At 36.5% G+C, this 27,312-nt stretch overlaps 1 long non-coding RNA gene across 1 annotated transcript; it reads right to left on the minus strand.

Moving 5' to 3' along the window:
• Positions 1 to 28: 28 nt before the first annotated feature.
• Positions 29 to 2,003, minus strand: LOC102661903 (uncharacterized). Its single transcript, XR_417149.4, has 4 exons — positions 1,489 to 2,003; positions 1,188 to 1,253; positions 756 to 850; positions 29 to 676 (listed from the first exon to the last, which is right to left on the minus strand). It is a non-coding gene; the product is annotated as an uncharacterized lncRNA (long non-coding RNA).
• Positions 2,004 to 27,312: the final 25,309 nt, after the last annotated feature.

A 27,312-nucleotide genomic window follows, 5' to 3' on the forward strand; every position in this document is an offset into this window, starting at 1 on the left:
TAAAATTAAATTGAGGCGTGTAAATTTCTGAACGTCTTGCTTGATTTTTATGGTTTTGTGGTAATAAATATTGTTTCACAAAACAAATTTCAACAAATCCTTACAAATTAATACAGTTAATGTTTGCCTAAAGTCACTTAATATATCCTACATTGAAAATCCAACGGTTTATAAAGTCTTTAAAAAAAAATTCAAAGTTTTACTTTAATATATCCTAGGTAGTCACCGGTGCAGATGAAGGTGTAGGGAAATTTTTTGAACGAAATTTATAAATGATGTGTGTAGGGAAATTGAAATTATTTGTAAAACATTTAGAAACGCCAATATATTAGGTGTCAATATACTTAATTGCCTTTGTATAATGACGAGAATTGGTAGATTTATGTTAGTGGTTCATTATAATTACCTATTTCATATATGAACATCGCATTCATTGTTGATCTTTCCTAATAACTAATTCCCATACATTTTGAAAAGTTATAAAATAAAAGCATATTTCATCTCCGGGCCTGTAGTTTCAATTCCTTAAAAATTCATACCATGCTGTAGTAATGCATGGTTGAGAACGGTTAGAATGGTTAACGCTTAGGTTCCATTGAAGACACTAATTCTTTGTCACAACTATCATATATTGAATTGAGGTATCAAGATAAGGCATAGCACTTGGCGGAAGTACCTACATTAGACATGTCAAAGGGTATTACAATTTAAGGACAATAAAAATGCAAGCTCAACAAAATACAATAGGGTCTTACCATTGGTTGAGTGGCAGGGATCATACTTTCTATAATTTCAACGGTCCACACATACTTTCTTTTTGTTCTTAGAGGTCATCCGCATGTTTGTTTATCTAGCGGGGGCATAAAATGTATGTTGAAGATCAAATTTCTCACAAGTCGTGAAAGTAATTGTTAGACTTTCATGAATTTTAAAATCTTTTCTAAATAATTTTAATCCATTGGTGAAGAAGTATCTATTATGGTATTTTGTTACTTTGATTCAATAAGTGGTTCCGTCAGATACAAAACAGACGTAAGATGGATAGTTAGGTGCCCATTGCAAGTGATAAAATGATGGTATTTGAATTATGTTCTACAGCAATAACAATAACGTTCATTATGAGAATGCTAATGGGTTTATTTTTAACGAAAACAGTGTAATTTACTCCTATACATTAACAAACTTACCCTGTCATTGTGGAATGCTGCCACAAATTTGTAGCTTCTTGTTGATCCCATGAATCTGGGTGGTTCCTGCGATAACATAGTATTGCAATATTTGTCGTATATGTGGAAATGCAAAAGGTATGACAAAAAATTTAGAAACTCAGCACGAACAAAACAATGGCATGGGTGGTTTGACATGTAAAATTGAAAATTGTATGTTTACCAACAACCAAAGGGTTACTTCATTCTCCTTGTTGGGGCTCTAACACTGAAAATGCTTTTGATAGGAATATAAGTTAATGGACATTAACAAGGGACTTACCGGGCTGGAGTCAGTGGACGATACAGTAGTCATGGTGAAATTGGTGACGACACTTCGTTCGTGGACAAGAAATCTTAGTGTGACAATGGATTTTTGCGTCTTCTTCTGCGGTCAGAACAGAAACATATTGGCACGACTATTCAGATAATATGCTTTGGATTTGGAATGCATGTGGTTTACGGCTGTTCGACTGACTCGATGAGAGGTGATGATTATCAACATTTAATGACGATTGGAAGTCTGGGAATACGCAAAACGATTTTTATGTCAATTGATTGCCACTTTAAAAACCAGCAATGATGACGAAACTAAAGAGGCATGTAAGTAGTCATGCTGGTTCCTATACAGGCGACGATTCCAAGTGATTTGATGTCTTGGAAACAGAAAAGCCATGTTATGGACGCGTGTTGGTTCCTGTAGTCGTCTTGAATTAATGAAAAGCTCATTTGGAGGGTTTTTTATTATGGACGCACGCTTTCTTCCATTTTCAATGCAATTCGCAATTAATGAAAGGGTACGTCTGACGAAAAACATTTATCGATATCTCTCAGACATGACATAAGAGGCATTGCTTCCATTCATCTTAAAGACTTTTTTACCAATAAAGTAAACTATATTAAAAATATATATAACATGTTTTAAATCATAAAACATTAAAATAAAATAATAACATATCAAATAAAATTACAAAAAATATACTAATAAAATCAACTTAATACTATTTATTATATATTTAAATATATATTTTAAATTTTTTATTTTTAAAAAAATAAAACCGTAAAAAATATGAAATTTAAAAGAAAAAACAGATTTACAAAAAGAAAAAAAATAGATTAACGAAACAAAAACATGTCTACAAATAGTAAAAAAGCAATTAAAAAAAACAGGATTATGACTTTGAAGTCGTAAACCTCTAAAAAAATTTTAAAAAAATAGTTTTACAACTTTAAAGTCGTAAAACAAAATACGATTTTCGTTTAAAAAAACGACTTTAAAGTGGTAAAAAAAATTAAGATTTGCACTGAAGTCGTAAAGATTTTTACGACTTCAGTTAAAAAATTAAAAAAATAACAAGTCGTAACAGGTGTTACGAGTTCTGAGTTAGAAGTCATAACACCTTGATGCAATCCTACCCCCCAAGGGTATTGGATAGAAGATTCCAAGAGGCTTGGGCTAGAGCTACTAAAGAAGGCCCTAGGGTTCTCATGAACCTTAGGGTAGATTTTTGAGCCCATGGGTCAAGGTTGGATCCACTCTTCTTTGTAAATATTATAATAGGTTTTTCCTTCATTTGGGCCTTGTATTTTGGCCATTCTAGTAGTATAGGGTTTTAGCCTTGTATTTCGAGGCATTTTGAGTAGTCTTTGTAGTAGGGACTTTTTTTGTTTTTTCATGTATTTTGTCATGGGGGTGAGCTTAGCTATTATAGGGGGTGTGTAGCTAAGCTCTAACTTCTCATCTCAAGGAGGTGAGCTTAGCTATTAGAAAGGTGTGTGTAGCTAAGCTCTAGCTTCTTTAGGAATCTTCTCAAGGAAGTTTCTCAAGGAGGTGAGCTTAGTTATGAGAGGGGTGTGTGTAGCTAAGCTCTAGCTTCCCAAGGAAGTTTTCTCAAAGAAACTTCTCAAGGAAGTTTTCTCAAGAAAGCTTCTCAAGGAAGCTACCTAGTCTATAAATACAAGCATGTGTAACACTTGTTGTAACTTTGATGAATGAGAGTCTTGTGAGACATACTTCAAAGTTCCACTTCTCTCCCTCTTTTATTCCTTCAATTTCATGCTCCCCCCTCTCTCTTTCTCTCCCTCTTTCTTTTCCTCCATTGAAGCATCCTTCCAAGCTTCTTATCCAAGGCTCATCTTGGTGGTGAAACTCCTTCTTCCATGGCTTATTCCCTAGTGGATGGCGCCTCCTCTCACCTCTTCTCCTTTGTCTTCCGCTGCATCTCCATGGTGGAAAATCACCATTAAAGGACCTCATTGAAGCTCAAAGATCCAACCTCCATAGAAGCCCCACAAGCAAGCTTCCATCAAGTGGTAATCAGAGCACAAGAGCTTCAAGTAGGTGCTCCGTAAACCTCCATTAATTTTTTTGCTTTACCTTATCTTCCATTATTGTTTCTTCATTTTTTCTCCATGTATCTCCTCACATGTCTTGTGCTAAATGTTGTTAACATGATTCATTAGAGTTTCCACCGATTTGATTTTCTATGGTTCAAATTTCTTGTTCTTGTTCTTGAACCATGAATTGTGTTGAGTTTAGGTTCCTTTGAGTTTTGTCTTGTTATTTTTTGTGGCTGAAACCTAAACCATAAAATTCTTACAAAAATATTTAAGTAGAAGAAAACCTCAAAAATCTAGAGTGACTTGTTCACCTATTGTAGTTTTTTCATAGAAGTCATGTCTAGTCATGAAACTTGTCACATAAGATTTCTTATGTTGTGCTGAATTTTATTTTCTTGTTTCTTTGTCTAACTCATTTGCCCATGAGCGTATGAAATTATTTTAGCCTATTATTTGATTTGAGTCAAATCTTGCATGTTAATTAGTCCTTAACATGTTCATGCAAAATTCTTAGAGAGTCTTCGATTATGAACCTTTTCTTGAACTTTTAGGTTTCCTTATGATTGTGTCTATTGTGAATTTGAGTTTTGGTGATTGAATTGCTGGCTGAAATGTTGATCCTAAGTGAATATTGAACTCCTAAAACTGTGGTAAACAGTTCTAGTGAGTTCAACATACATAGGAAGGTTGAAAGTAAGCCCAAGGCAATCAATATACCATGCTTAAAGAAACAAATCGCTGGTGCTGGCAGCTTGGACATACAAACTTGTAAAAATTACTGAGAATTGGTTACTCCGAATTTTGAGCTGAAATTTTTACTGAATTTTCTAGACATCTGGAAAAAAGTTAGAAAAAAAGAAACAAGTGATTTGGATATAAGGAAAAAATACGAAAAATCACACAAGTTGTCAAGAAAATCAGTATCCAGAAAAAAAAGGTGAAAGGGAAGTGTGCTTGTTGTTTTGGCTCAAAATTTATTCTATAATTGGAAATTTCAATTGAAAATTAGTGTGAAGACAAGTGCCAAAGCTAGAGGTTTGTTGAGTCTTTTTTTTTAGTTTTTTTTACTCTACTCTAGAGCCATTCTAAGTTTCTCTTTTAGTCCTAGCTTGCTTCTATGTCCTTTTCATTGCTTTAATTGTTGAATAATCCTTGAAAAATTGTCTTGTTAAAACTCCATTGGTTTAGCTTTCATTTCATTTTTTCTGGTCTTTGGTTATTGTTTGTCTCTTTGTTTCCTTGTTTGTGAGTTTCCATATAGGGAATTGGAAAGGAGGATTGGTGCCATCCCTTGAAGAATTTGAGTCAAGAAGCAAGGGGCCAACCACCTTAAGAGCTATTGGACTAAGAAGTACTCCAAATTGAGTGAATCACCAAAGAGAGAATAACCACCAAAATTGAGGACATTTTGTAATTTTTTAATTTGCAATTTACTTACCTTCATTGCTTTCAAGTTTTGTAACAAAAAGGCCTTTCATTGGAAGTGTGTTGGGAGCCTCCAATAGGTTACCAAACTTCCAGTTGTGTGTAATAATTTTAGGCAATTTTTCCTTAGGATAGTGAGTGTTTTGTTGGGAACCTTGAATGTGGTCATCCAAACACTCTTAGGATTCACCTAGTTTACTTTTCTTGCTTACTTTCATAGCTTATTTCCTTTACCTTCCATTGTCAAACCGCCTAGATAGCTTGCATTTTACCAATTAGTTTTTCCCCTTATCTTTCACACCTTTTTTAGTGTTGATTTTGGCTAGTTTCAACCATAGTTTCTTTTACCTTTTGTTTTCAAACCTCCAACAAGAAAGAACCACAACTTAGGAACCAACATGAGTCATCATTCATCTAGTGTTAATGGCGAGGATACTACTCATAAAGACCCTTTATCTAGAATCTTAGATGAGTTGAGTTCCCTCAAGTTATGGAAAGAAAAACAAGAGAGAAAAGAAAAAGGGAAAAAAAGAGTGGAAGAAATAAGTCAAGATGAAAGAAAGAAAATAAGAGAGGAAGAAAGAAGAAAAATAATGAAAGAAATGAAAAGAGAAAAACATGCCTCCTATAGTAGTCATAAATCTTGCAAGAGCCTAAGTGAAGAACTTCGTGACTATTACAAAAGAAGGCATAGGTCACATCTTAGACCTCAATCCCATAGAAGAGAAAAGGAAAGAAAGCCTCAAGAGGCTTGAAATTCTGATACCAGGGGACAGATGTCGTACAGGATGTCACGACATTACGCTTCAGAACATGGAGATCGTATGTGTCCGTATGAACAGATTTAAACAAGTAAATAACACAAGAGAATTGTTAACCCAGTTCGGTGCAACCTCACCTACATCTGGGGGCTACCAAGCCAGGGAGGAAATCCACTCTCAATAGTGTTAGTTCAAGGTCTAACAGCCCCTGTTTACAACCTTCTCACCTAACCACTACCCGTGCGATCTCTACCTAAGAGCCACTCTTAGATATGAGAACCTCTGCTCACTCCCTCTCACTCACACTCCCGTGTTTACAATTAAGTCAAAGACACACCAGAGATCAACTCTGAACAAAAGAGATCAACTCTACACACTAGAGATCAACTCTAGACACAAGAGATCAACTCTACACACATAGGTCCAACACTTGATGCTAGGGTACCATCAAGGTGGCTCACAAAAGACTCAAGTCCCAAAAACTCACAAACTAACTCTTCAATCCCGGACTTGGTGCAGAACTCGTGCAGCCTCCATGATTATATAGCAATTTGCGTTTCTGGGCTGCAACGGCTTGTGCTGGAGGAGATCTATCTTCTTCTGAAAAAATCTGCAGTTAAAGAACTAAAAGATAACTTTTGATCTTTTAGTTTGAATCTTTAATCTTTAATCTTTAATCCCTGAACGAACTCTTCTACTTTGAAATTCGAACTTTAATGATCTTTTAATTCGTTCCTAAAGATAGATCTTCTAATCTCTTGCTAACTGCACAATAATCTGTTAAAGATATAACAGATTTATATGTCCAGTATTTTCGGGCCGGATGTCAGGACATCGTGTCCGACATCGTGGATCCTGCAGCTTCACTTCTGCACTTGACTTTTATCTTGCATTGTACAACAACTCCAGTATTCTCGGGCAGGATGTCAGGACATTGTATCCGACATCGTGGATCCTGCAACTTCACCTCTGCACTTGACTTTTATCTTGCATTGTACAGCAACTCCAGTATTCTCGGGCAGGATGTCAGGACATTGTATCCGACATCGTGGATCCTGCAACTTCAATTCTTCATTTGACATTTTATCTTGCCTTGTGCATTGTGCAGCCCGATCTTATTCCTTGACATACCGTTGGACATCATGTGCAGCAACTCCAGCTTTCCTTCATTGTCTAAGTGCTTATGTTTTAACAAAATCTTAGCCAACCTTTTAAACACTCAGTAGAGCTAAACACTAACAATCTCCCCCTTTGGCAAATTTTGTCTAAAACATACTTAGACACTTCCTGAGCAGGTACGAGCAGTTATGCAATTGGGATCAGCAACTTCCATTATCAGAGTAATCAAGCACAGCGGAAATTCTTCAAGTTGCAAATCTACAAGTCTTCTCCAGGATGTCAAGACACCTCTCGTGACATCAGCTTTCTGCTTCTGCTCCCCCTGTCTTCATGCTTACTGCAGCATCTTCTATCAGCTACTAGTCTTTTCCAGGATGTCGAGACATCTCATGTGACATCCGCTATCTGCTCCCCCTGTCTTCATGCTCTTACTGCAGCATCTTCTAGTAGCTTACAACAGTCGTCATCAGCAGCAGTCTCCCCCTCAAAATCGTGTACATACAACTCCCCCTCAAGGTCATGAGTCATGCATACATCGTATCCTACTGCCATACATCTACTATTGCATACATAGTATCCTATTACTCAAAATCATGCATAATAGCAAGCATAATACTATTACTCCCCCTTTTTAGACATAAATTTGGCAAAAGTAGGATGCATGAAATTAATGTGCAAATATTACAGACCCATAGTAAACAATTGTTCAAAGGGACATGCCCCTTTAGCTAATAACAGTAAAAGCAAAAAAACATAAAGGTCTGATGATCATGGGGTGGCTTCAGAATCATCATCTGATTCTGTCTCTTCTGCTGCATCTTCCTCTTCCTCAGCAGCTTCTTCTTCTTCTTCAGCTGCTTCTTTGTCTTCCTCGGCTGCCTCTTCTTGCTCAGCTGGATCTTCTTCTTCCTCAGCTGCTTCACCATCATCAATGCCACTGTCTGTGAGTCTTTCGATCAGCCGTTCTAGCTCCATCTTCTTCTCTGTGGTGGCTTTGATGGTTGCTTCCAGCACCTTGCATGTGTCCTTGAGTTCAGCAATCAGAGCATCCTTGGACACAGCACCTGAAGCAGCAGCTTTCCCTGATGTCGAGACAATGTCTGGGACATGTGTCCCCTCAAACAGTTTGTAATGCAGGGATAGAGGAGATTCTCTCTTCATTACAGAGTCAATGTTGTTTAAAATATTTGGATGTTGACTCAACATAATGCCACACAATACAGTAGGGAAGGCAATGGGTAATTTGACAGCAAATGATTCTGAATGCTTGACAGTTTGATCAAAAATATAGTTTCCAAAATTAAATTTGGACTTGGTTCCAACAGCATACAGAAATTTACCCAAACCTGTGGCAACAGTGGAAGTATGATTGGTGGGAACCCAGTTTGCAGCTCCAATCCTGTGCAGAATTGCATACTTCACACTTAGCTTCCCTGCTGAAAGCTTCCCTTTCTTTGGCCAATGCTGGACTCGTTTGGCAGTGATTTCCTTGGCAATTTGATGCTCAGAAACATCAATATCTATCACTCCATCAGTAGGTCTGCCCAGATATTTGTTGATCATAGCAGGGGAGAATCTAATACACTTTCCTCTGACAAACACTCTTTGATAATCATCACTTTTTCTGTTTGAAATGTCAGAGGGAATGTTTACAATGAATTCCCTGACTAGGCCTTCATAACAGTCTCCCAACTTGGTGACTGTCTTCAGTAGTCCAGCAGCCTTGATGAGGTCCATGGTCTCCTTGCAATCCAAGGCATCTCTTCCCAGTTCTCTTTCAACCGCAAGTCTGCGTTGATACACATATTTCCACTTTTCAACATTGCCAATGGAGTGGAAAGAGATGTTGTCCAATGGTGCATCAGGAACATTTCCAGGCACCTTTCTTCCAGATTTCTTGGCCCTCTTAGATGTCGAGACATCTAGTTCGACATCATCATCAGAATCGGATGAGGAAATTTCTTTCCTTTTCTTGGAGGGGATAGCAACCTTGCTTCTTCTGGATGTGGCAGGAGTGACTGGAGTGCTCTTCTTCTGGGCCATAGTCTTGATTCGTCCAGACCTCTTAAGGAGGGTTTTTCCCTTTCTGTTTTGAAGTCTTTCCGCAATGCCAGGTGCCAACCTGTTGGCAATGGGTTCTTCATCAGATTCGACTTCTTCTAAGTCAATGAGGTCACCTGGAGCAGGTTCTGGTGCCCGTGGTGCAGGAGTCTCCTCTGAGGCTTGATCCTCTTCTTCTGTTGATTCCTCTTCACTGGGTGAAGGGAGGGCTTCAGCATTTGGAGCGGAGGATGTTGGAACATCTTTATTGACATCAGGCACAGAAACATCTGGGGTGGAAGATGTTGGAACATCTTTCTCAGCATCAGGCACAGAAGCATCTTTCAGAATGCTACTCACAATACCGCGGATTTTCTTGTCCATCTCCGTGTCTACTTCCCTAGGACTTGTTGCAAGGCTAGGGTTTTCAGCAATCTTCACTCCCTGTTGTCTTCTGGGAACCAGTTTCTCAGGGACAGAAGCTTGACCAGGAATTATTTGTATGGGTTGGACGTTGAATTCTGGTTGTTCCTGGTGCGGAGATGATCGTACAGCGGGTGAACCAGAAGCGGAAGTTTCTTTTGGTGAGGTAGCCATGGAAAAGCAGAGCGTTTGGAATGATTTCGTAAATCTCAGAAGGCTATTGGGAAATGCTGGTAAAAACACGAATGCCAAGCAGATATAAATTTGAATGAAGAGTGTAGAGGGGCGTGTGAAGCAACGGTCGAATTCGTTTTGGCTTAATAGTGAATGTGCTATTAATGTTAAGTGATTCGTTTGGGCACGTTCAGATTGCTGTAGTTGCTATAATTCCTCTAGCAAACAAATGCCCAGCTTGCCCCTCAGTTTTTCAAACTGATTTGCATCCAAAGCCTTTGTGAAAATATCTGCTATTTGTTCCTCAGTGTCAACATGCTTCAGTGTGATCACTTTATCATCAACAAGATCTCTGATATAGTGATGTCTAATGTCAATGTGCTTGGTTCTGCTGTGTTGAACAGGATTTTTAGAAATATTAATAGCACTCATGTTGTCACAGTACAATGTCATGACATCTTGTTCGACATTGTACTCCTTCAGCATCTGCTTCATCCAAACTAGCTGTGAACAGCTGCTTCCTGCTGCAATATACTCGGCTTCTGCTGTAGATAGGGACACACAGTTCTGCTTCTTGCTGAACCATGAAATAAGATTGTTTCCCAAATAGAAGCATCCACCAGAAGTGCTTTTTCTGTCATCTGCACTTCCAGCCCAATCAGCATCGCAATACCCAACCAGCATTGAATCTGAACAATGACAGTACATAATCCCATAGTCACTGGTGCCATTTACATATTTCAGAATTCTCTTTACTTGATTCAAGTGACTTATCTTGGGATTGGCTTGATATCTTGCACAAACACCTACTGCATAGGTGATGTCGGGTCTGCTAGCTGTTAAATATAGTAAGCTCCCTATCATGCTTCTGTACAGGCTTTGATCAACACTGGTGCCAGCTTCATCCTTTGACAGCTTCAAGTGAGTAGGTGCAGGTGTTCTTTTATGGCTGGCATTCTCCATCCCAAACTTCTTGACAGTGTTCTTTGCATACTTGCTTTGTGAGAGGAATATGGAGTCTTCCATCTGCTTCACTTGGAGTCCCAGAAAATAAGTCAGCTCTCCAACAAGACTCATCTCAAATTCAGATTGCATCTGTTGGACAAAATGTCGAAGCATCTCATTCGACATCCCTCCAAACACAATGTCATCAACATATATCTGTGCAATCATCAAGTTTTCAGCATCTTGTTTGACAAAGAGAGTCTTGTCAATTCCTCCCTTCCTATACCCTTGCTGAGTAAGGAACTCTGTCAGCCTTTCATACCAAGCTCTTGGAGCTTGCTTCAATCCATAGAGAGCCTTCTTGAGCCTGTATACATGATCTGGATGAGTTGGATCTACAAATCCCTTTGGCTGCTCCACATAGACTTCTTCATGCATAGCATTGATCCAGAACTCATCAGTCAGTGCCTCTTTCACATTCTTGGGCTCAATTCTGGAGACAAAGCATGAGTTGGAGACAATTTCAATCTCCCTTGATCTTGTAGTGACTCCTCTGTTTGGATCCCCTATAATCAGCTCCTTGGGGTGCATCTTCTGGATTCTAATGGAGGGTCTCTTGTCAGGTTGGTTGATGTTTGAATCATCTGTAGCAGAATCAGAGTTTTCTGCATTTTCTCCACTTTTAGCTGCATCTGCTACATTGTCTCCCGATGTTCTGACATCTTCTTCGACATCCTTCTTTCTTGCTGGAGTTAGATCATCAACAACCACATTGATGGATTCCATCACAGTTCTGGTTCTGGAGTTGAATACTCTATATGCTCTGCTGTTTGTAGAGTATCCCAGGAATATTCCTGCATCACTCTTGGGATCCATCTTTCTCCTTTGCTCTCTATCTGCCAAAATGTAACATGGACTTCCAAAGATGTGGAAGTGCTTGACAGTTGGCTTCCTCCCTTTCCAGATTTCATACAGGGTGGTTGGAGTCCCTCTTCTAAGTGTGACTCTGTTGTGGATGTAGCATGCTGTGTTCATGGCTTCAGCCCAGAGATTATAGGGAAGTTCTTTGGCATGAAGCATGACCCTAGCAGCCTCTTGCAAAGTCCTGTTTTTCCTTTCAACTATGCCATTCTGTTGTGGTGTAATGGCTGCAGAGAACTCATGAGTGATGCCTTCAGATGTGCAGAATTCAGTGAACCTGCTGTTTTCAAATTCTCTGCCATGGTCACTCCTGATTCTCTTGATGACACAGTCCTTTTCTCTTTGAAGTCTTAGACTCAATTCTTTGAATGCTTCAAAGGTTTCTGATTTCTCTCTGATAAAGTTGACCCAGGTAAATCTGGAGAAATCATCCACAACAACATAGGCATACCTCTTTCCTCCAAGGCTTTCAACTTGCATAGGCCCCATCAAATCCATGTGGAGTAGTTCCAGCACCCTGGAAGTGGTCTGATGTTGAAGCTTCTGGTGGGACATCTTGACTTGCTTTCCAATCTGACATTCACCACAGATTCTGCCTTCTTCTATTTTCAGATTGGGAATGCCTCTAACAGCACCTTTGTCAATGATTTTCTTCATGCCACTTAAGTGCAGATGTCCAAATCTTTGATGCCATATTCTGACTTCATCTTCTTTGGAGGATAGACATGTGGAGGAGTAGCTGGTTTCTTGGGGTGTCCATAGGTAACAATTGTCCTTTGATCTGCTGCCCTTCATTAGAACTTCACTCTTCTCATTTGTCACCAAGCATTCTGACTTTGTGAAGTTTACATTGAATCCTTCATCACACAGCTGACTGATGCTGATCAAGTTTGCAGTCAGTCCCTTCACCAGCAGTACTTTGTTCAGACTAGGAAGTCCATCATGAACTAGCTTTCCCATTCCAATGATCTTTCCTTTAGAGCCATCTCCAAATGTCACATAACTAGTGGAGCAGGGCTCAATGTTCAGCAGGAATTCTTTGACTCCTGTCATGTGTCTGGAACAGCCGCTATCTAGGTACCAATCTTCCTTAGCTGATGCTCTAAGTGAAGTATGAACAACAAGACTGACAGCCTTGTGTTTTGGAACCCACATCATCTTCTTTCTGCTGTTGCTACTTTGAGTTCCATGATGTGGATGGCCATGTAGATGATAGCAAAAGGCTTTATGTGACCATACTTGCCACAGTAGTGACACCTCCACTTCTTTCTTTTGCTCTTTTTCTGCTGCGTTCCATGATGTCGAGACCGATGTTGTGACATCGTGGCTCCAGTCCTGTTTTTGGCAGGAACAAATTCTGTCATGGTCGTTCTGCCAGCAGACTTAGGATTAAATCCAAGTCCTCTCTGGTTTCCAGCATTCTTTCCAAGCAGCAGCACCTCATCAAGCGTATCTGAGCCTTTATCCAGCATCTTTATTGATTTGGTCATGTTTTCCAATTTAGAGTTCAGAAAACCGACTTCTCCTTTAAGCTCAGAGATCTCCTCTTTATGTGCCTCCTTTTCAGCCTCCAGATCTGCAATGACCTTCTTCAGTTGTGCTTCTTGCTGAAGAATCTTCTCACTTTTGATGCATAGTTCTCTATAGGATGTAGCAAGCTCATCAAAAGTGATTTCACTGTCTGTATCACTTGAATCTTCAGCAGATTCAAATCTCCCAGTGAGTGCATTCACATCTCTGTCAGAGTCACTTTCTTGTTCACTCTCTGTATCAGATCGACATACAGAAAGTCCGTTCCTCTGCTTCTTGAGATGAGTGGGACATTCAGCTATGATGTGTCCATAGCCTTCACACCCATGGCATTGAATTCCTTTGCTGTCACTGGGCTTTACATCTGACCTTTTCTGGTATTTACTGCCTTTCCTGATGTCGAAAGGGATGTTCTGGACATGTGGCTTCTGCCTCCTGTCCATTCTGTTCATCACTTTGTTGAACTGTTTTCCAAGGAGCACAACTGCATTAGTCAGACCTTCATCAGTATCCAGGTCATACTCATCTTCTTCTCCTTCATCATTGGACACGAACGCCAAGTTCTTGCTCTTCTTTTCAGCCCCATCCGAGAGTCCTAGCTCAAAGGTTTGAAGGGAACCAATGAGTTCATCCACTCTCATGTTGCAAATGTCTTGGGCCTCCTCTATTGCAGTGACTTTCATGTCAAATCTCTTAGGCAAGGATCTGAGGATCTTTCTCACCAGCTTTTCATCTGTTATCCTCTCTCCCAAGGCAGTGCAAGCATTGGCAATTTCAAGAATGTTCATGTGGAAGTCATGAATACACTCTTCCTCCTTCATCTTCAGATTTTCGAATTTTGTAGCCAAGAGTTGCAATCTGGACATCTTCACTTTGGAGGTTCCTTCATGAGTGGTTTTCAGGATCTCCCATGCATCTTTGGCCACTGTGCAAGTGTTGATTAGTCTGAAGATATTCTTGTCAACTCCATTGAATAGAGCATTCAAAGCTTTGGAGTTTCCAAGTGCCAATTCGTCTTCTTCTTTAGTCCAGTCTTCTTCTGGCTTCAATTCATCAGTGGGCTTTCCTTCTGTGTCCAGCATCTTGGGATGTTCCCAGCCTTTGATGACAGCTTTCCAGGTTCTGCTATCCAGTGATTTGAGGAAGGCCACCATCCTTGCTTTCCAGTATTCATAGTTGGTTCCATCTAGGATTGGTGGTCTGTTCACTGGTCCTCCTTCTTTCTCCATGTTCATCAGAATTTATCTCCCTAGATCTCACTCTGTGATTTCGAGTGTTGGCTCTGATACCAATTGAAATTCTGATACCAGGGGACAGATGTCGTACCGGATGTCACGACATCACGCTTCAGAACATGCAGATTATATGTGTCCGTATGAACAGATTAAACAAGTAAATGACACAAGAGGATTGTTAACCCAGTTCGGTGCAACCTCACCTACATCTGGGGGCTACCAAGCCAGGGAGGAAATCCACTCTCAATAGTGTTAGTTCAAGGTCTAACAGCCCCTGTTTACAACCTTCTCACCTAACCACTACCCGTGCGATCTCTACCTAAGAGCCACTCTTAGATATGAGAACCTCTGCTCACTCCCTCTCACTCACACTCCCGTGTTTACAATTAAGTCAAAGACACACCAGAGATCAACTCTGAACAAAAGAGATCAACTCTACACACTAGAGATCAACTCTAGACACAAGAGATCAACTCTACACACATAGGTCCAACACTTGATGCTAGGGTACCATCAAGGTGGCTCACAAAAGACTCAAGTCCCAAAAACTCACAAACTAACTCTTCAATCCCGGACTTGGTGCAGAACTCGTGCAGCCTCCATGATTATATAGCAATTTGCGTTTCTGGGCTGCAACGGCTTGTGCTGGAGGAGATCTATCTTCTTCTGAAAAAATCTGCAGTTAAAGAACTAAAAGATAACTTTTGATCTTTTAGTTTGAATCTTTAATCTTTAATCTTTAATCCCTGAACGAACTCTTCTACTTTGAAATTCGAACTTTAATGATCTTTTAATTCGTTCCTAAAGATAGATCTTCTAATCTCTTGCTAACTGCACAATAATCTGTTAAAGATATAACAGATTTATATGTCCAGTATTTTCGGGCCGGATGTCAGGACATCGTGTCCGACATCGTGGATCCTGCAGCTTCACTTCTGCACTTGACTTTTATCTTGCATTGTACAACAACTCCAGTATTCTCGGGCAGGATGTCAGGACATTGTATCCGACATCGTGGATCCTGCAACTTCACCTCTGCACTTGACTTTTATCTTGCATTGTACAGCAACTCCAGTATTCTCGGGCAGGATGTCAGGACATTGTATCCGACATCGTGGATCCTGCAACTTCAATTCTTCATTTGACATTTTATCTTGCCTTGTGCATTGTGCAGCCCGATCTTATTCCTTGACATACCGTTGGACATCATGTGCAGCAACTCCAGCTTTCCTTCATTGTCTAAGTGCTTATGTTTTAACAAAATCTTAGCCAACCTTTTAAACACTCAGTAGAGCTAAACACTAACAAGGCTAACATTAACCTCTCATACTTCCATGGGAAGGACAATGTAGAGACTAACTTAGATTGGGAAATAAGGGTAGAGCAACAACTTAAAAAGAAGTCTACTTCAAAATCTTATGGCTCTCACTCTTATCCAAAGAAAGACCAAGGTCAAGGCATCTTAGGGGTGACACCTTCTAGGCCCAAAGATGATAAGGGGAAGACAATAGAAAAGCAAGCTCCTAAGGCTAGTATGCAAGAGAAAACTAGCTCTATAAAGTGCTTTAAATGTCTTGGAAGAGGACACATTACTTCTCAATGCCCCACCACAAAAACCATGATTATGAGGGGCCAAGACATTTATAGTAGCCAAGATGAGGCTACTACTTCACCTTCCTCTAGTGAAAGTGAAGAAGCAAAAGGGGAAGAATCTAGTGAAGAAATCTACCCCCAAGAAGATGGACAACCATTAGTGGTTAAAGAGAAGTGTAAGGAGGTAAGTGTCTCCTCTAAGAGGTTAGCTAAGAAGGAAACTCATTTTACAATAAAGACAAACATTAAAGAAACTTTCCCTCTTATACAACCTCCACATTTTCTCTTTTGTAAAAAGACACTTGTTAGCACTGTCACACCTCTTGGGCTTGAGGTTATTCCTCAAGTAAATGAGTTGTTGGATGAGGGTTTGGTTCGTAAGAGCTTAAATCCTTGTGCTTTGTTGGTGCCCAAAATAGGTATTATTAGGCACCAAATCCCTACAATAAGTGATATGATGAATGTGTTGAGTGTTGCAACCGTCTTTTGTAAAATCAGTCATGCACCCAACGTCTTCATGATTGATGTACATAGGGACTCATTAGGTAGGTTTGTTCTTATTTTTAGTTTTAATACAAACTTAGGTGCTCATATGGGACACCTTAGGTTTGTCGTATTTTTTTGTAGGAATAATCAACATAAAAATACATAAAAAGGTGCCGAGGGAAGGAGTCTAGAGTATGAAGAACCTCAGGATTTGAGGTCAAATCCTTTCCAAGGTGGAGGGGATGATGCAATCCTACCCCCCAAGGGTATTGGATAGAAGATTCCAAGAGGCTTGGGCTAGAGCTACTAAAGAAGGCCCTAGGGTTCTCATGAACCTTATGGTAGATTTTTGAGCCTATGGGTCAAGGTTGGATCCACTCTTCTTTGTAAATATTAGAATAGGTTTTTCCTTCGTTTGGGCCTTGTATTTTGGCCATTCTAGTAGTATGGGGTTTTAACCTTGTATTTTGAGGCATTTTGAGTAGTCTTTGTAGTAGGGAATTTTTTTGTTTTTTCATGTCTTTTGTCATGGGGGTGAGCTTAGCTATTATAGGGGGTGTGTAGCTAAGCTCTAGCTTCTCATCTCAAGGAGGTGAACTTAGCTATTAGAAATGTGTGTGTAGCTAAGCTCTAGCTTCTTTAGGAATCTTCTCAAGGAAGTTTCTCAAGGAGGTGAGCTTTGTTATGAGAGGGGTGTGTGTAGCTAAGCTCTAGCTTCCCAAGGAAGTTTTCTCAAAGAAACTTCTCAAGAAAGTTTTCTCAAGAAAGCTTCTCAAGGAAGCTACCTAGTCTATAAATAGAAGCATGTGTAAAACTTGTTGTAACTTTGATGAATGAGAGTCTTGTGAGACATACTTCAAAGTTCCACTTCTCTCCCTCTTTTATTCCTTCAATTTCGTGCTCCCCCCTCTCTCTTTCTCTCCCTCTTTCTTTTCCTCCATTGAAGCATCCTTCCAAGCTTCTTATCCAAGGCTCATCTTGGTGGTGAAACTCCTTCTTCCATGGCTTATTTCCTAGTAGATGGTGCCTCCTCTCACCTCTTCTCCTTTGTCTTCCGTTGCATCTCCATGGTGTAAAATCACCATTAAAGGACCTCACTGAAGCTCAAAGATCCAGCCTCCATAGAAGCCCCACAAGCAAGCTTCCATCACACCTATTACGACTTACCCCGATTTGGGTAATTTTTAAAAATATACCCTGATTGGAAAATTGGAATTTTTTTTACCCCTAATTGTTAAAAAAGCCCATCTTAAATAATGGTTTGTAAATATCTGTCCTTTCAACAGTTATTTTGTACATTAAATTTTTCTAAAATTTACTAATTTCTTTAAAACATAAAAATAATTACAAATATTTTTTTTATATTTTGTAAATTTTATCATAATGTAAAAATAAACTGAATACTTTAAATTTATGAAGTATGGTGAAATAACCCTAAACCCAAATTGGTGAAGTTACATTAAACCATAATTAGTCAAGTACACATAAACCTTTATGAAGTAACTCTAAATCCTAATTTGTCAAATATGCCTAAACCGAAGTTAGTCAGGTAATTGTAAACCCTAATTGCTAAAAGTAGGGCTTAGCTTTTTCCTAATTTAACTTTTTTCCTTTATTCCCTACCTCATGTCTCAAGTTTCGTTAGTTTCTCATGTAATAACTTATGTTAGTGGTTTCACTTAATTACTTACTACTTAAGTTATTGCTTCCAAAAAGATGAAACAAATTGCATATTATATGCAACCAATGTTGCCAGCAAAATTCACGTTTTATCATTTAAAAATTATTGCTATGGTTAGAGATTTTCAAAATGTCCAAATGCTATCTAAAACCAAATTAGGTGTGTGACCACAAAAGGATAATAATGCATGGACATCTCTATCTATTACACATCTTAGAAAAAGAAAGAGAAGTATAGATATGACAGGTATTATGATTTAGTGAAAAAGAGATAGAAAAAAAAGGAAAGGGTATTAATTAAGCATGATTGTGTATGTATCATTACTTTTTTGAGATATAAGGTTCATTGAGTGATAAAGAAAAAAAAGCAATTATTATAATATTTTTATAACTTTAATGTGATTTTTATTATTTCAATCATTGAATTATATTTATATATTATCAACATTGTATATGTCAAATTTTGTCAAAATTGAACAACAACAAAAAGGTAATCAAATGATTTATATTTTAGTATATTTTGAACGAGGTAACAAATGAATTTGGATTAATATGAAATTTTGTATATATAATTTATGTTAAAGAAATTTTGAATTTAACGATAAATTTTAACAAAACATTCAGTTGAAAGTTATAGAACGATGTAATAGTTTTTCAAACCGATATTGGTGAAGCAGACATAAAACCCTAATTAGTTAATTACACATAAACCGTCATTTGTGAAGTAAACCTAAACCCTTTTTTGGAAAATGCATGTAAACACTAAATAGTTAACTAACCCTAAGCTCTACTATGTCGAATAACCCTATTTCCAAATTGGTTAAGTCAGACTAACCACTAGTTAGTAAGGTACACATAAACCCTAATTAATGAAATATATGTAAACCTTTATCTGTCAAGTAACCATAAAGTATAATGCATGAAATCCCGTTTAACCCTACTTAGTCGAGTAAATGTAAACCCAAATTTGTAAAATAAACCTACACTCTAATGGGTCACGTAACAATAAATCGTAATTAGTCAAGTAAACATAAACAAGAAATTCACAAATGCCCCCCCCCCCCCCGCCCCAACACCGTAATTTGACAAATAATCTTAAACCCTAATTGGTGAAGTGACACAAAACATAACATTTTCTAATGTGATAGCGTACGGATTGGCAGACTGTACGAGGCTCCCCAGACGTGCCTTAAGGATTTTTTATTATTAATTTGTAAGGCAAGGCCATACCAATTGCGAACTCGTATTGGGCCTACGACAACTGATATTGGGCTTACAAATTACGGATTGTAAATTCATAACCCTCGTAAACTTGTAAATATGACAGTTTTTAAATAATAATTTGTGATGTTATTCATCCTTAAAAATTTTGGAAAAAATGTACTTCTTTTATATATTCTGTTGAACAATAACAAAATATAAACCAATTTAACATAAAACAAATATTAAAAATTTTGTTGTAAAAAATTTTTGAACTAAAAAATCAAGAAATTCATCAATCCGATTGAATTTCGTCTAATGACTAAAAATCATACATAATATAATAATATGTTAACAATTTAATATAATACATTTTAATTAGTTATGCACTTAACTTATTTTTGGCCTTTGTTTTTTTTTTATTTTGTATATATTTTAATTGTTGCTTTTTTTTAGAAGTTACACGTTTTTTTTCAAAATTATATAATGATGCGCCAATATTCAAATATATAAACAATTAAAATATAAATAACCTAATTTATGACATTCGTTATATGTCGCCACATTTCATGTACATCATGTTGACTAATTTGACAGTGGAACCAATAACTTGTAAACGAGGTTTGTGGCAAATACACATTGTTTGAAACATAAATGAAGATAAAACTCAATAACAATTATATATGTTGTTTTTATCATTTTCAACCAATTAAAACTCATTTATTCTTGTTAATTTGTTTTTTCAGTTGCTTTGTATTCTCTCTCTCTCTCTCTCTATATATATATATATATATATATATATATATATATATACATATATATATATATATATGTATGTATGATATAAGAATATTTTTTTTAATATTCATTTAATTGTTACATATTTTGACATGCACAATCATGAACATATTATCACATAATTTAATGTGGCTTGGGTGGAGGGCGTTGTGTGTGTGCGCGCGTCAATAATGGTTAAAGTTTACCATCAATTTTTATATACTTCGCCCAATTTTTATATCATCAATTATTTTAAAATTAATGTTTCAAACAAAAACTTTGAATATGAAAATAAATTGATTTTACCATTTAAAGCGAAGAAAATCTTTGATTGAATTAGGGAAAAGTAAAAAAAAATTCATCCAAATATAATATATAAAAATTATTTTACAACTTTTATAAATTGTGAATCAAAATAAATTGTGCAAAAAACTGGATGAGAGAGACCAAAGAGGCAAGACAGCTCAGACAAAGACAAGTGGGTACCAAAGACAAAGAAAACAAAAACACATTTTTTAAAGTTACTTTCTATTTTTTTTTAAAAACATGATTAATTTGTTTAAAGTTTTTAAAAAACATAAATGAATAATAAATTAAATAGCACAGACATATGTTATACACAAATTATTTTTTGTGTATTAGGCTATTAGCAAAGAAGGACAAAAAGGAATTTTCAATAAATAATACCTCAAAATTTGGTTTCTTGGATTTCGTTTCATGTCATAAGTCCTTCACTCAAATCAGTCTAATCACCACTGCAATTCAATACATCCACTCTGAAAATGATTGAAGTTCGTACTTCGTATGTTGGATATTGTTTCCATACAAAATTGCTTTTGGTCCTTATGGTGCTACCCTCGGTTAGACAACAACACGTACTAACTGCTTCATTTTAACATTATCAATTTACATTACTTCCTAAAAATTTTCAAAAAAGCGGACAACATTACACACGGTCACCAGCCCCTTTGCAAAATTAGGCATATGGTCCCTTTGCAAAATCATTGAACCCCCTTCCTCGCTAACAATATTCCTATTCGTGACCAGCCACACTGACTAGGAAACATCGTCAACCTTCCAAATTTGATATTCATGGATTGTGACATCTTCAGGAGTCATGACACATGGTGAGTTACATGGTGGTTGTTTATTTTTGTTGCAGTTATTTATGACAAACAAAAACCTCGTTATACTGCCATTGTTGGTTGTGTGTATCATAGTACTCAACCTTGTTGCATGTCTACACCGAATGGAGACAATGGCCTGAAACATCAATTCGGAGCAAGGGGGAACCTGGGAAACAAAATTGTTTGGAGGTACACAATGTTGCCTTCATTGGGTTATTTCTTTACAGGTAGACAACATTCTTCATATGTTGCCACTTTTGATTATAAAGTTTTATTGGTTTCAACTTCCCTTAGGTACCATTGCCAACCTATATGGGAACACTCGACGTGGAAAAGGATAAAGGGGTAGTTGGTCTGCTGGTGCAACCTTGGATGATGTGATGGCTGCAATAAAGGTGCAAACTAGTCCTTCCGTTTAAAACATCTTTTATCTTTTAATGTGAAGTGAAATTTATCACAAAAAAAACCAATTAAATATGGAGTAAATGATAAAGGAATGCTACATTATGACAATTTACACATGTTTCACATTCGCATGAAGCATTTGGCTCAAAAAATGGAAAATATGGATAATGATAACAAAAAAAGACTTGATGCCATGGAAAAAGACTAACACAACAATGCTGAAGGCCATGTGCACCTTGGTTAAACAAGACTACAATGAGTCAACCAAAGATGCTGTGGAGGATGTGGCAATGAGTGGGACTCAGAATACTTCTCTCTATCATCAAACGTTACATTGTGAAAATCTGAATAAGGCGGTGTCCAAGCCGACTGTCAAGTGTAACAAAAAGGAAGCATATGGGAAATGTAAGGCAAATTTGAAGAATATAGAAACCATCTTCATCCTGGGGGACGATGACGATGACTTTCCAAGGCCGTTACATATGGGAATGAAGGCCAAATTCTTGGGTGACGAAAACAATAATAGGTACTCCTCTCTGAAAACAATGAACCTATCAGGACCTAATGACATGAAGACCACAAATGACTCCTCCCCACAATAGCCATTTATGAGCAACTATGTTAGAAGAGTCAAAGCAAAGGTGAAACATTTACTAACCTGTACTGCCAAACACTAAAATATTAAATATTAGTTATTTCGTTTTGTGACGTGCATGTACTCCAGGCCAAAACCAATAAGGAGTCCTCAATGGCGCCTAGAAAGTTTTCGTTCCCCCATGATAACTCTGTTACTGGGACTTCCAAGAAGCCAAAAATTGACAACCAACCACATACTTGGAATGCTTCAAAATTCCAATACACTAAAGGCACTTCGTTGGGAAACATCAACATCAACAAGGCAAGCTGGATCTTTCATAGGCCTCAGACCAATTCCACTAGGGGATACACACATACAATTCCTAAGGTGTTGCAAATAATACTATTTGTATTTCTTCAACTATACTCTTGCATAATATAACATGTTTTAGATGTACAGGATATGCCCTGCACTTCAAGCCAACTATTGACATGAATGTTAATTTTGAGGAGACACAGGTTTGTGCATATGTCTTCAACCCTAATGTGGACCCGAGGTACATAGGGTGACATTTTACTCATAAAAATTACATAACTTATCATTTATATATATATTCATGGGTATTCTTTTGTTGGATCTTGACCACTACAATTGTTTTTTTTTTTTTTGTGCATGCTTATATTAGCGGGAACGAAATTTTGTTTGGGGTAGGAAACAACTTGGGCACACGACAAAACTTTCAGTCGTTGTGTCCCAATAAGCCCATAAGGGAGGAGGTATATGGTTCTTTCATCCCAAATTATCCTATTGTAGACATGGTCAAAATTACAGACAAACTTTATGTTTGAAAATTTGTTATTGAATTGCTTACAGATAATACTATTCATGACTTTGAAGGTTGCTTACAACCAACTCTACCGCACAAGGAGTGTTTGGTGTATGCCCTCAGCTTTTGCGGTATAGCATACATTATATGCTTATTCAATATAACACAAATATTAATTATCCTTTATAATTTGTAATTAATTCCAAAAAGTGGCATTTCAATTTGATTACAAATGGACATAATTGATGGAACTGCAGTGAAAACTCTCATTCAACATTATGAAAAGGATTGGATGCCTTCATTTTCAAACTTAAAGCTGGTAAATAATGTTTTTGAAGTAAATGCAACTGATCATTAACCAATAAAAAATTAAAATAATTGCCTACAAATACTTACAATAAAACTAAAATGATGTTTGCTGATGACACACATAACAAAAATGAATTATTATTACGGGGTAAGTATTAATTTAATGATCTTTTATCTTGTTTATATATATATCCATTGTTCAAAATACGGATCATTGGTATCTGATGGTCATAGACATGCATCAAAACAAAAATTTATCATCTGGATTATGACCTGACAAGTCAAACCGCATATGATCGGAAAGATACTATTAAAATCATGGTTTGTTTATATATTTTCAATTTATTAATTATCAATTTAATCACATTTTGATATGTACATTGACTAACAATAAAAATATATGTATATAAAAAGGCCCATGTCATGCTCAGTGTTCTGGAAACTATGTTTGAAACACAACATTTGTTTTTTGGATTTCATAGAATGGATACTTGGGATATTGTGGAAGCTAGAGGAATTCCTAATGGTGGATCCATGTGACTTTTAAAAACATAACCCATTCACTATAAATTGATGTTATATTTGACAAATAATGAAATAGAAAATAAGTTTATTTGTTAATTACAGTGAAAAATCAGCATTATGGGTCTTAGAATGGATGCAAATAGAGGAGTCATTTGTGAGTCTCTTGTATGGAGTGGTAAGAATGTTGCAAATGTGGTTCAAATTTGTGAACTTTTATTTTATTTTATACGAACCACATTTTTGCTTTCATGTAGTCCATAATCTACATAATAAATGTCCTACTTTATAACATCAAATTGCAGTTAGATGAAAAGGCGGTTGGAATGAAGCTGATAATGATCCTACTTTTAGGGACACACAACCAGTACAAGGGAAACTTGATTAGAAATGCAGAATGCACTTGGCATGACTGTATCCATGGAAAACATTGAGGATCCATATATTTTTTTGAGTATTTTTTGGTGATGATCGGTATATTTTTTTTTACAATTTTTTGGTGGTCAACAACATGAGCAATCATTTAATACATGTTTAATATTGCATATCAAAGACAATATTAAAAAATATATTATTAATATCGATTTCGATATGGCCAACATTTTAATATAAACTATAGGACATCAAGGACATCTGCAGGACCACATCTGCAGGACATCAAGGAGGTGACATCACCAATGAAACACAACAATGGCGAATCAACTAAGGGAGCAGCCAAAGAGAGATTGGGCATAACAATGTTATAGTTGCTTTGGTTTCATTTTGTATAGCCTACTTTAATTTAGGAAGTTGGTTCTCTGTCAATGTTTGCCCATTAGGCCTTCTAATGCACTCATTAAGTTTTTACCACTTGCTGTAATTAAAGTCTGCACAATATCAAACAATGTTATATCTGCCTTGTTTATTGCAATGCTTATAGGGGGTGTTGCTTCCTTCCTTTGTGTCATTTCCTCACGAATTTGGTTCCTCTGTTTCCATTTTTTCTTCTTCATTTTGGTGTCCTCTTCACTTCCACTTTTTGCTTTTGTTTTGGGTTGAGTTTTAAAGCTGCTAAGGGCTTCCATCTTCATTCTATTTTTTGCAATTTTGCTTAGGGTTCTTTTTCTTTCATTGGTCTGATTTTTTGTTGTTTAATTTTTGGAACAGCCTACAGTAACAACAGTGGCTTTGGCAAAGAAGTTGTCGGAGAAGTTAAGAGGAAGATAGAAGTTCTCCTATTTTGATTTTATTAAAACCGTGTTTATGTTTTTTTTTTGTCTGATTTTTTTGTGATTTTTTTTATGCTTTGTTGCTATTTTTCCCTAAAACTCATATATTTGATAAATTAAATTCGTTTAAACTAATTGGCTCACTCAATGAGAGATTACATGTATAAAAATAATAAATTAATTTAATCAACCTCAATTTATTTCAAAGATAACGAAAATCATATTTAGAAGTATTTAAAACATGTACATGCAAAAGCAATTAATTTTAAAATGTTTCAATTATTTTAATTAATAAAAATCAAATGCATGTTTATTATTATTATTATTATTATTATTATTATTATTATTATTATTATTATTATTATTATTATTATGTAGGCTTTGTTCTTCTATAGTTTCTTAGTTTGTTTTCTAATCAGAAAATAAATAAAAAATAAGGAAAGAAAATAAATTGTTGCTTTGTTGACTGGATGTACAACTGGAGGTCGAATTATCAGCAAAATGTATTATTATTGTTATTATTTAGTTATAGTTGTTTCTTTCATGTTTTTCCTTCCACTGGAATTTAAACTTCCAATACACATGAATTTTAGAAGAAAATTGAGTTTTCTTAACCGTTTCACACACACACACACACACACACACACATATATATATATATATATAATTAAACAATCATCTAATTTTGTAAAAAACTTTTCGCTGACACAAAAAAAATTGCCTCCTCAAATTATATATTTATAATATGCATAGTTGCTTTGTTAAAACCATTGGTATTAAATACATGGTATCCCAAACGTAATAATTATCATTTTTTTTATCAATATTGCTTGTGACATTCAGTAGCAAAAAAGAAACACTTCAGCTGTCTGCACCACAGATACATTCACAATCATTCATACGAGTCTCCACGTCTAATCTTCGAAGCCAACATTCAATGCTACACAATTCCCAGATTCATCCGTATTCCCCCATTTACATCTTTTCGCCAACTACTATGTGACTCCCACATTTCTCCAAAAAAACATTTCTTCTGCAGACATCCATGCCCCATTCCTTTCGAGAAAAACACTCAAACGGCTGCCACCATAAGTTCACACTCATCGTCTGACTCAACTGACACAAGCATGAGTTCAGACTCATCATCTGCTACAAGCAAGACAAGTCTAAAATGAATAACTCACTTACCTTATGAATTTTTTTTAAAAATCTTAATCCAAGTTGCTAAAGTTCTTGATGGCTTTTGTCAATACATGGTTAGGTTTTCTTGGTCTTCTGCTATTCTGTTCTATCTATCAATCAAAACTTCTTGCTTAGTTCATTTTTTCAATGCATGCATTGATATATTTTGACTAATTAATATTATCAACTTTGACTTCAAAATTTAACACCAAACAATATATAAATAACTGTTGCAAATTTACTTTTGTTATCCTTTGACTGGCAGATCACAAAAAGACAATTTTTTTGAGTGTTTCTTATGTTGGTTGATATTAAATTGCAATATGGTACTATATATAGGTCCTAATTTGCAATATTCCACTCATGCATGCTGATTAAATCTAATGCACTCCTGCTAGGATCCCTACCATCAAATTCATATAGCATTAGGTTTTTTTATAATTTATCAGTGACCCAGATTGAAGGACTGATATAGGTCATATATAAATTAATTAGACTTCACTTTAATTTAGACCAAAAATCAATTTAAGTTACCTACACTATAAATTTCAGACTAATCAACTTATCTCTTTTATCAACAAATAAAAGGCCTCCATTGACCAAAGGGAACAAAATTTAGTCCACACTTGCTCTGTCCTGCGAATTGGTTTGATTTCTATAGATTTTTCCTGTTAGCTGTACCTGATGATTTCTAGGAGTTTATCATGTTACAGACCCTCTTTTTAGACTAATTCTTTAACTCAATTGTTTTTAATTAGTCAATTATGTTGCTTAACTTCCATGTTTGCCCTATATTGATTTGTCATGTTAATAAATAGTTGCACATTCTAATTCTAGATCAAAACTTTTGCATGCATTCAAAATTCAGAGGCCATAGGAAACCTACAGCACAAATGATATATGATAGGACTATGACAAAACTTTAAATATTGCCTCCACTGAAGTTTCCACTTTATACCTATAATATACAGAATAGAAATAAGAACAATTTTGGGAGAAAAAATAATTACAGTGTGCAAAATTTGATACAATAGTTCACCCCTGTGTGCATAACAGGGCACCAAAAATATTGGATGGACTGAAGTTCCTACCTCATACTGCCACCATAAAAAACTATTCTCAAAGCAATCACTGACTTAATCTAACCACAATGGCTTCTCTTAGAAAAGAAAATAATAGTTCCTACTCTATTTCAGTATATAAGAGATCTAACATCTAAGCAAACCAAAAAATAGAATAGAGGAAATTTTCAGATTGCTTACTCTCGCCCAAACGAATACAATCCCCAAACTTGCCTATACT

This window comes from Glycine max, chromosome 12 (genome assembly GCF_000004515.6).
Source record: "Glycine max cultivar Williams 82 chromosome 12, Glycine_max_v4.0, whole genome shotgun sequence".
NCBI classification, from domain to species: domain Eukaryota; kingdom Viridiplantae; phylum Streptophyta; class Magnoliopsida; order Fabales; family Fabaceae; genus Glycine; species Glycine max.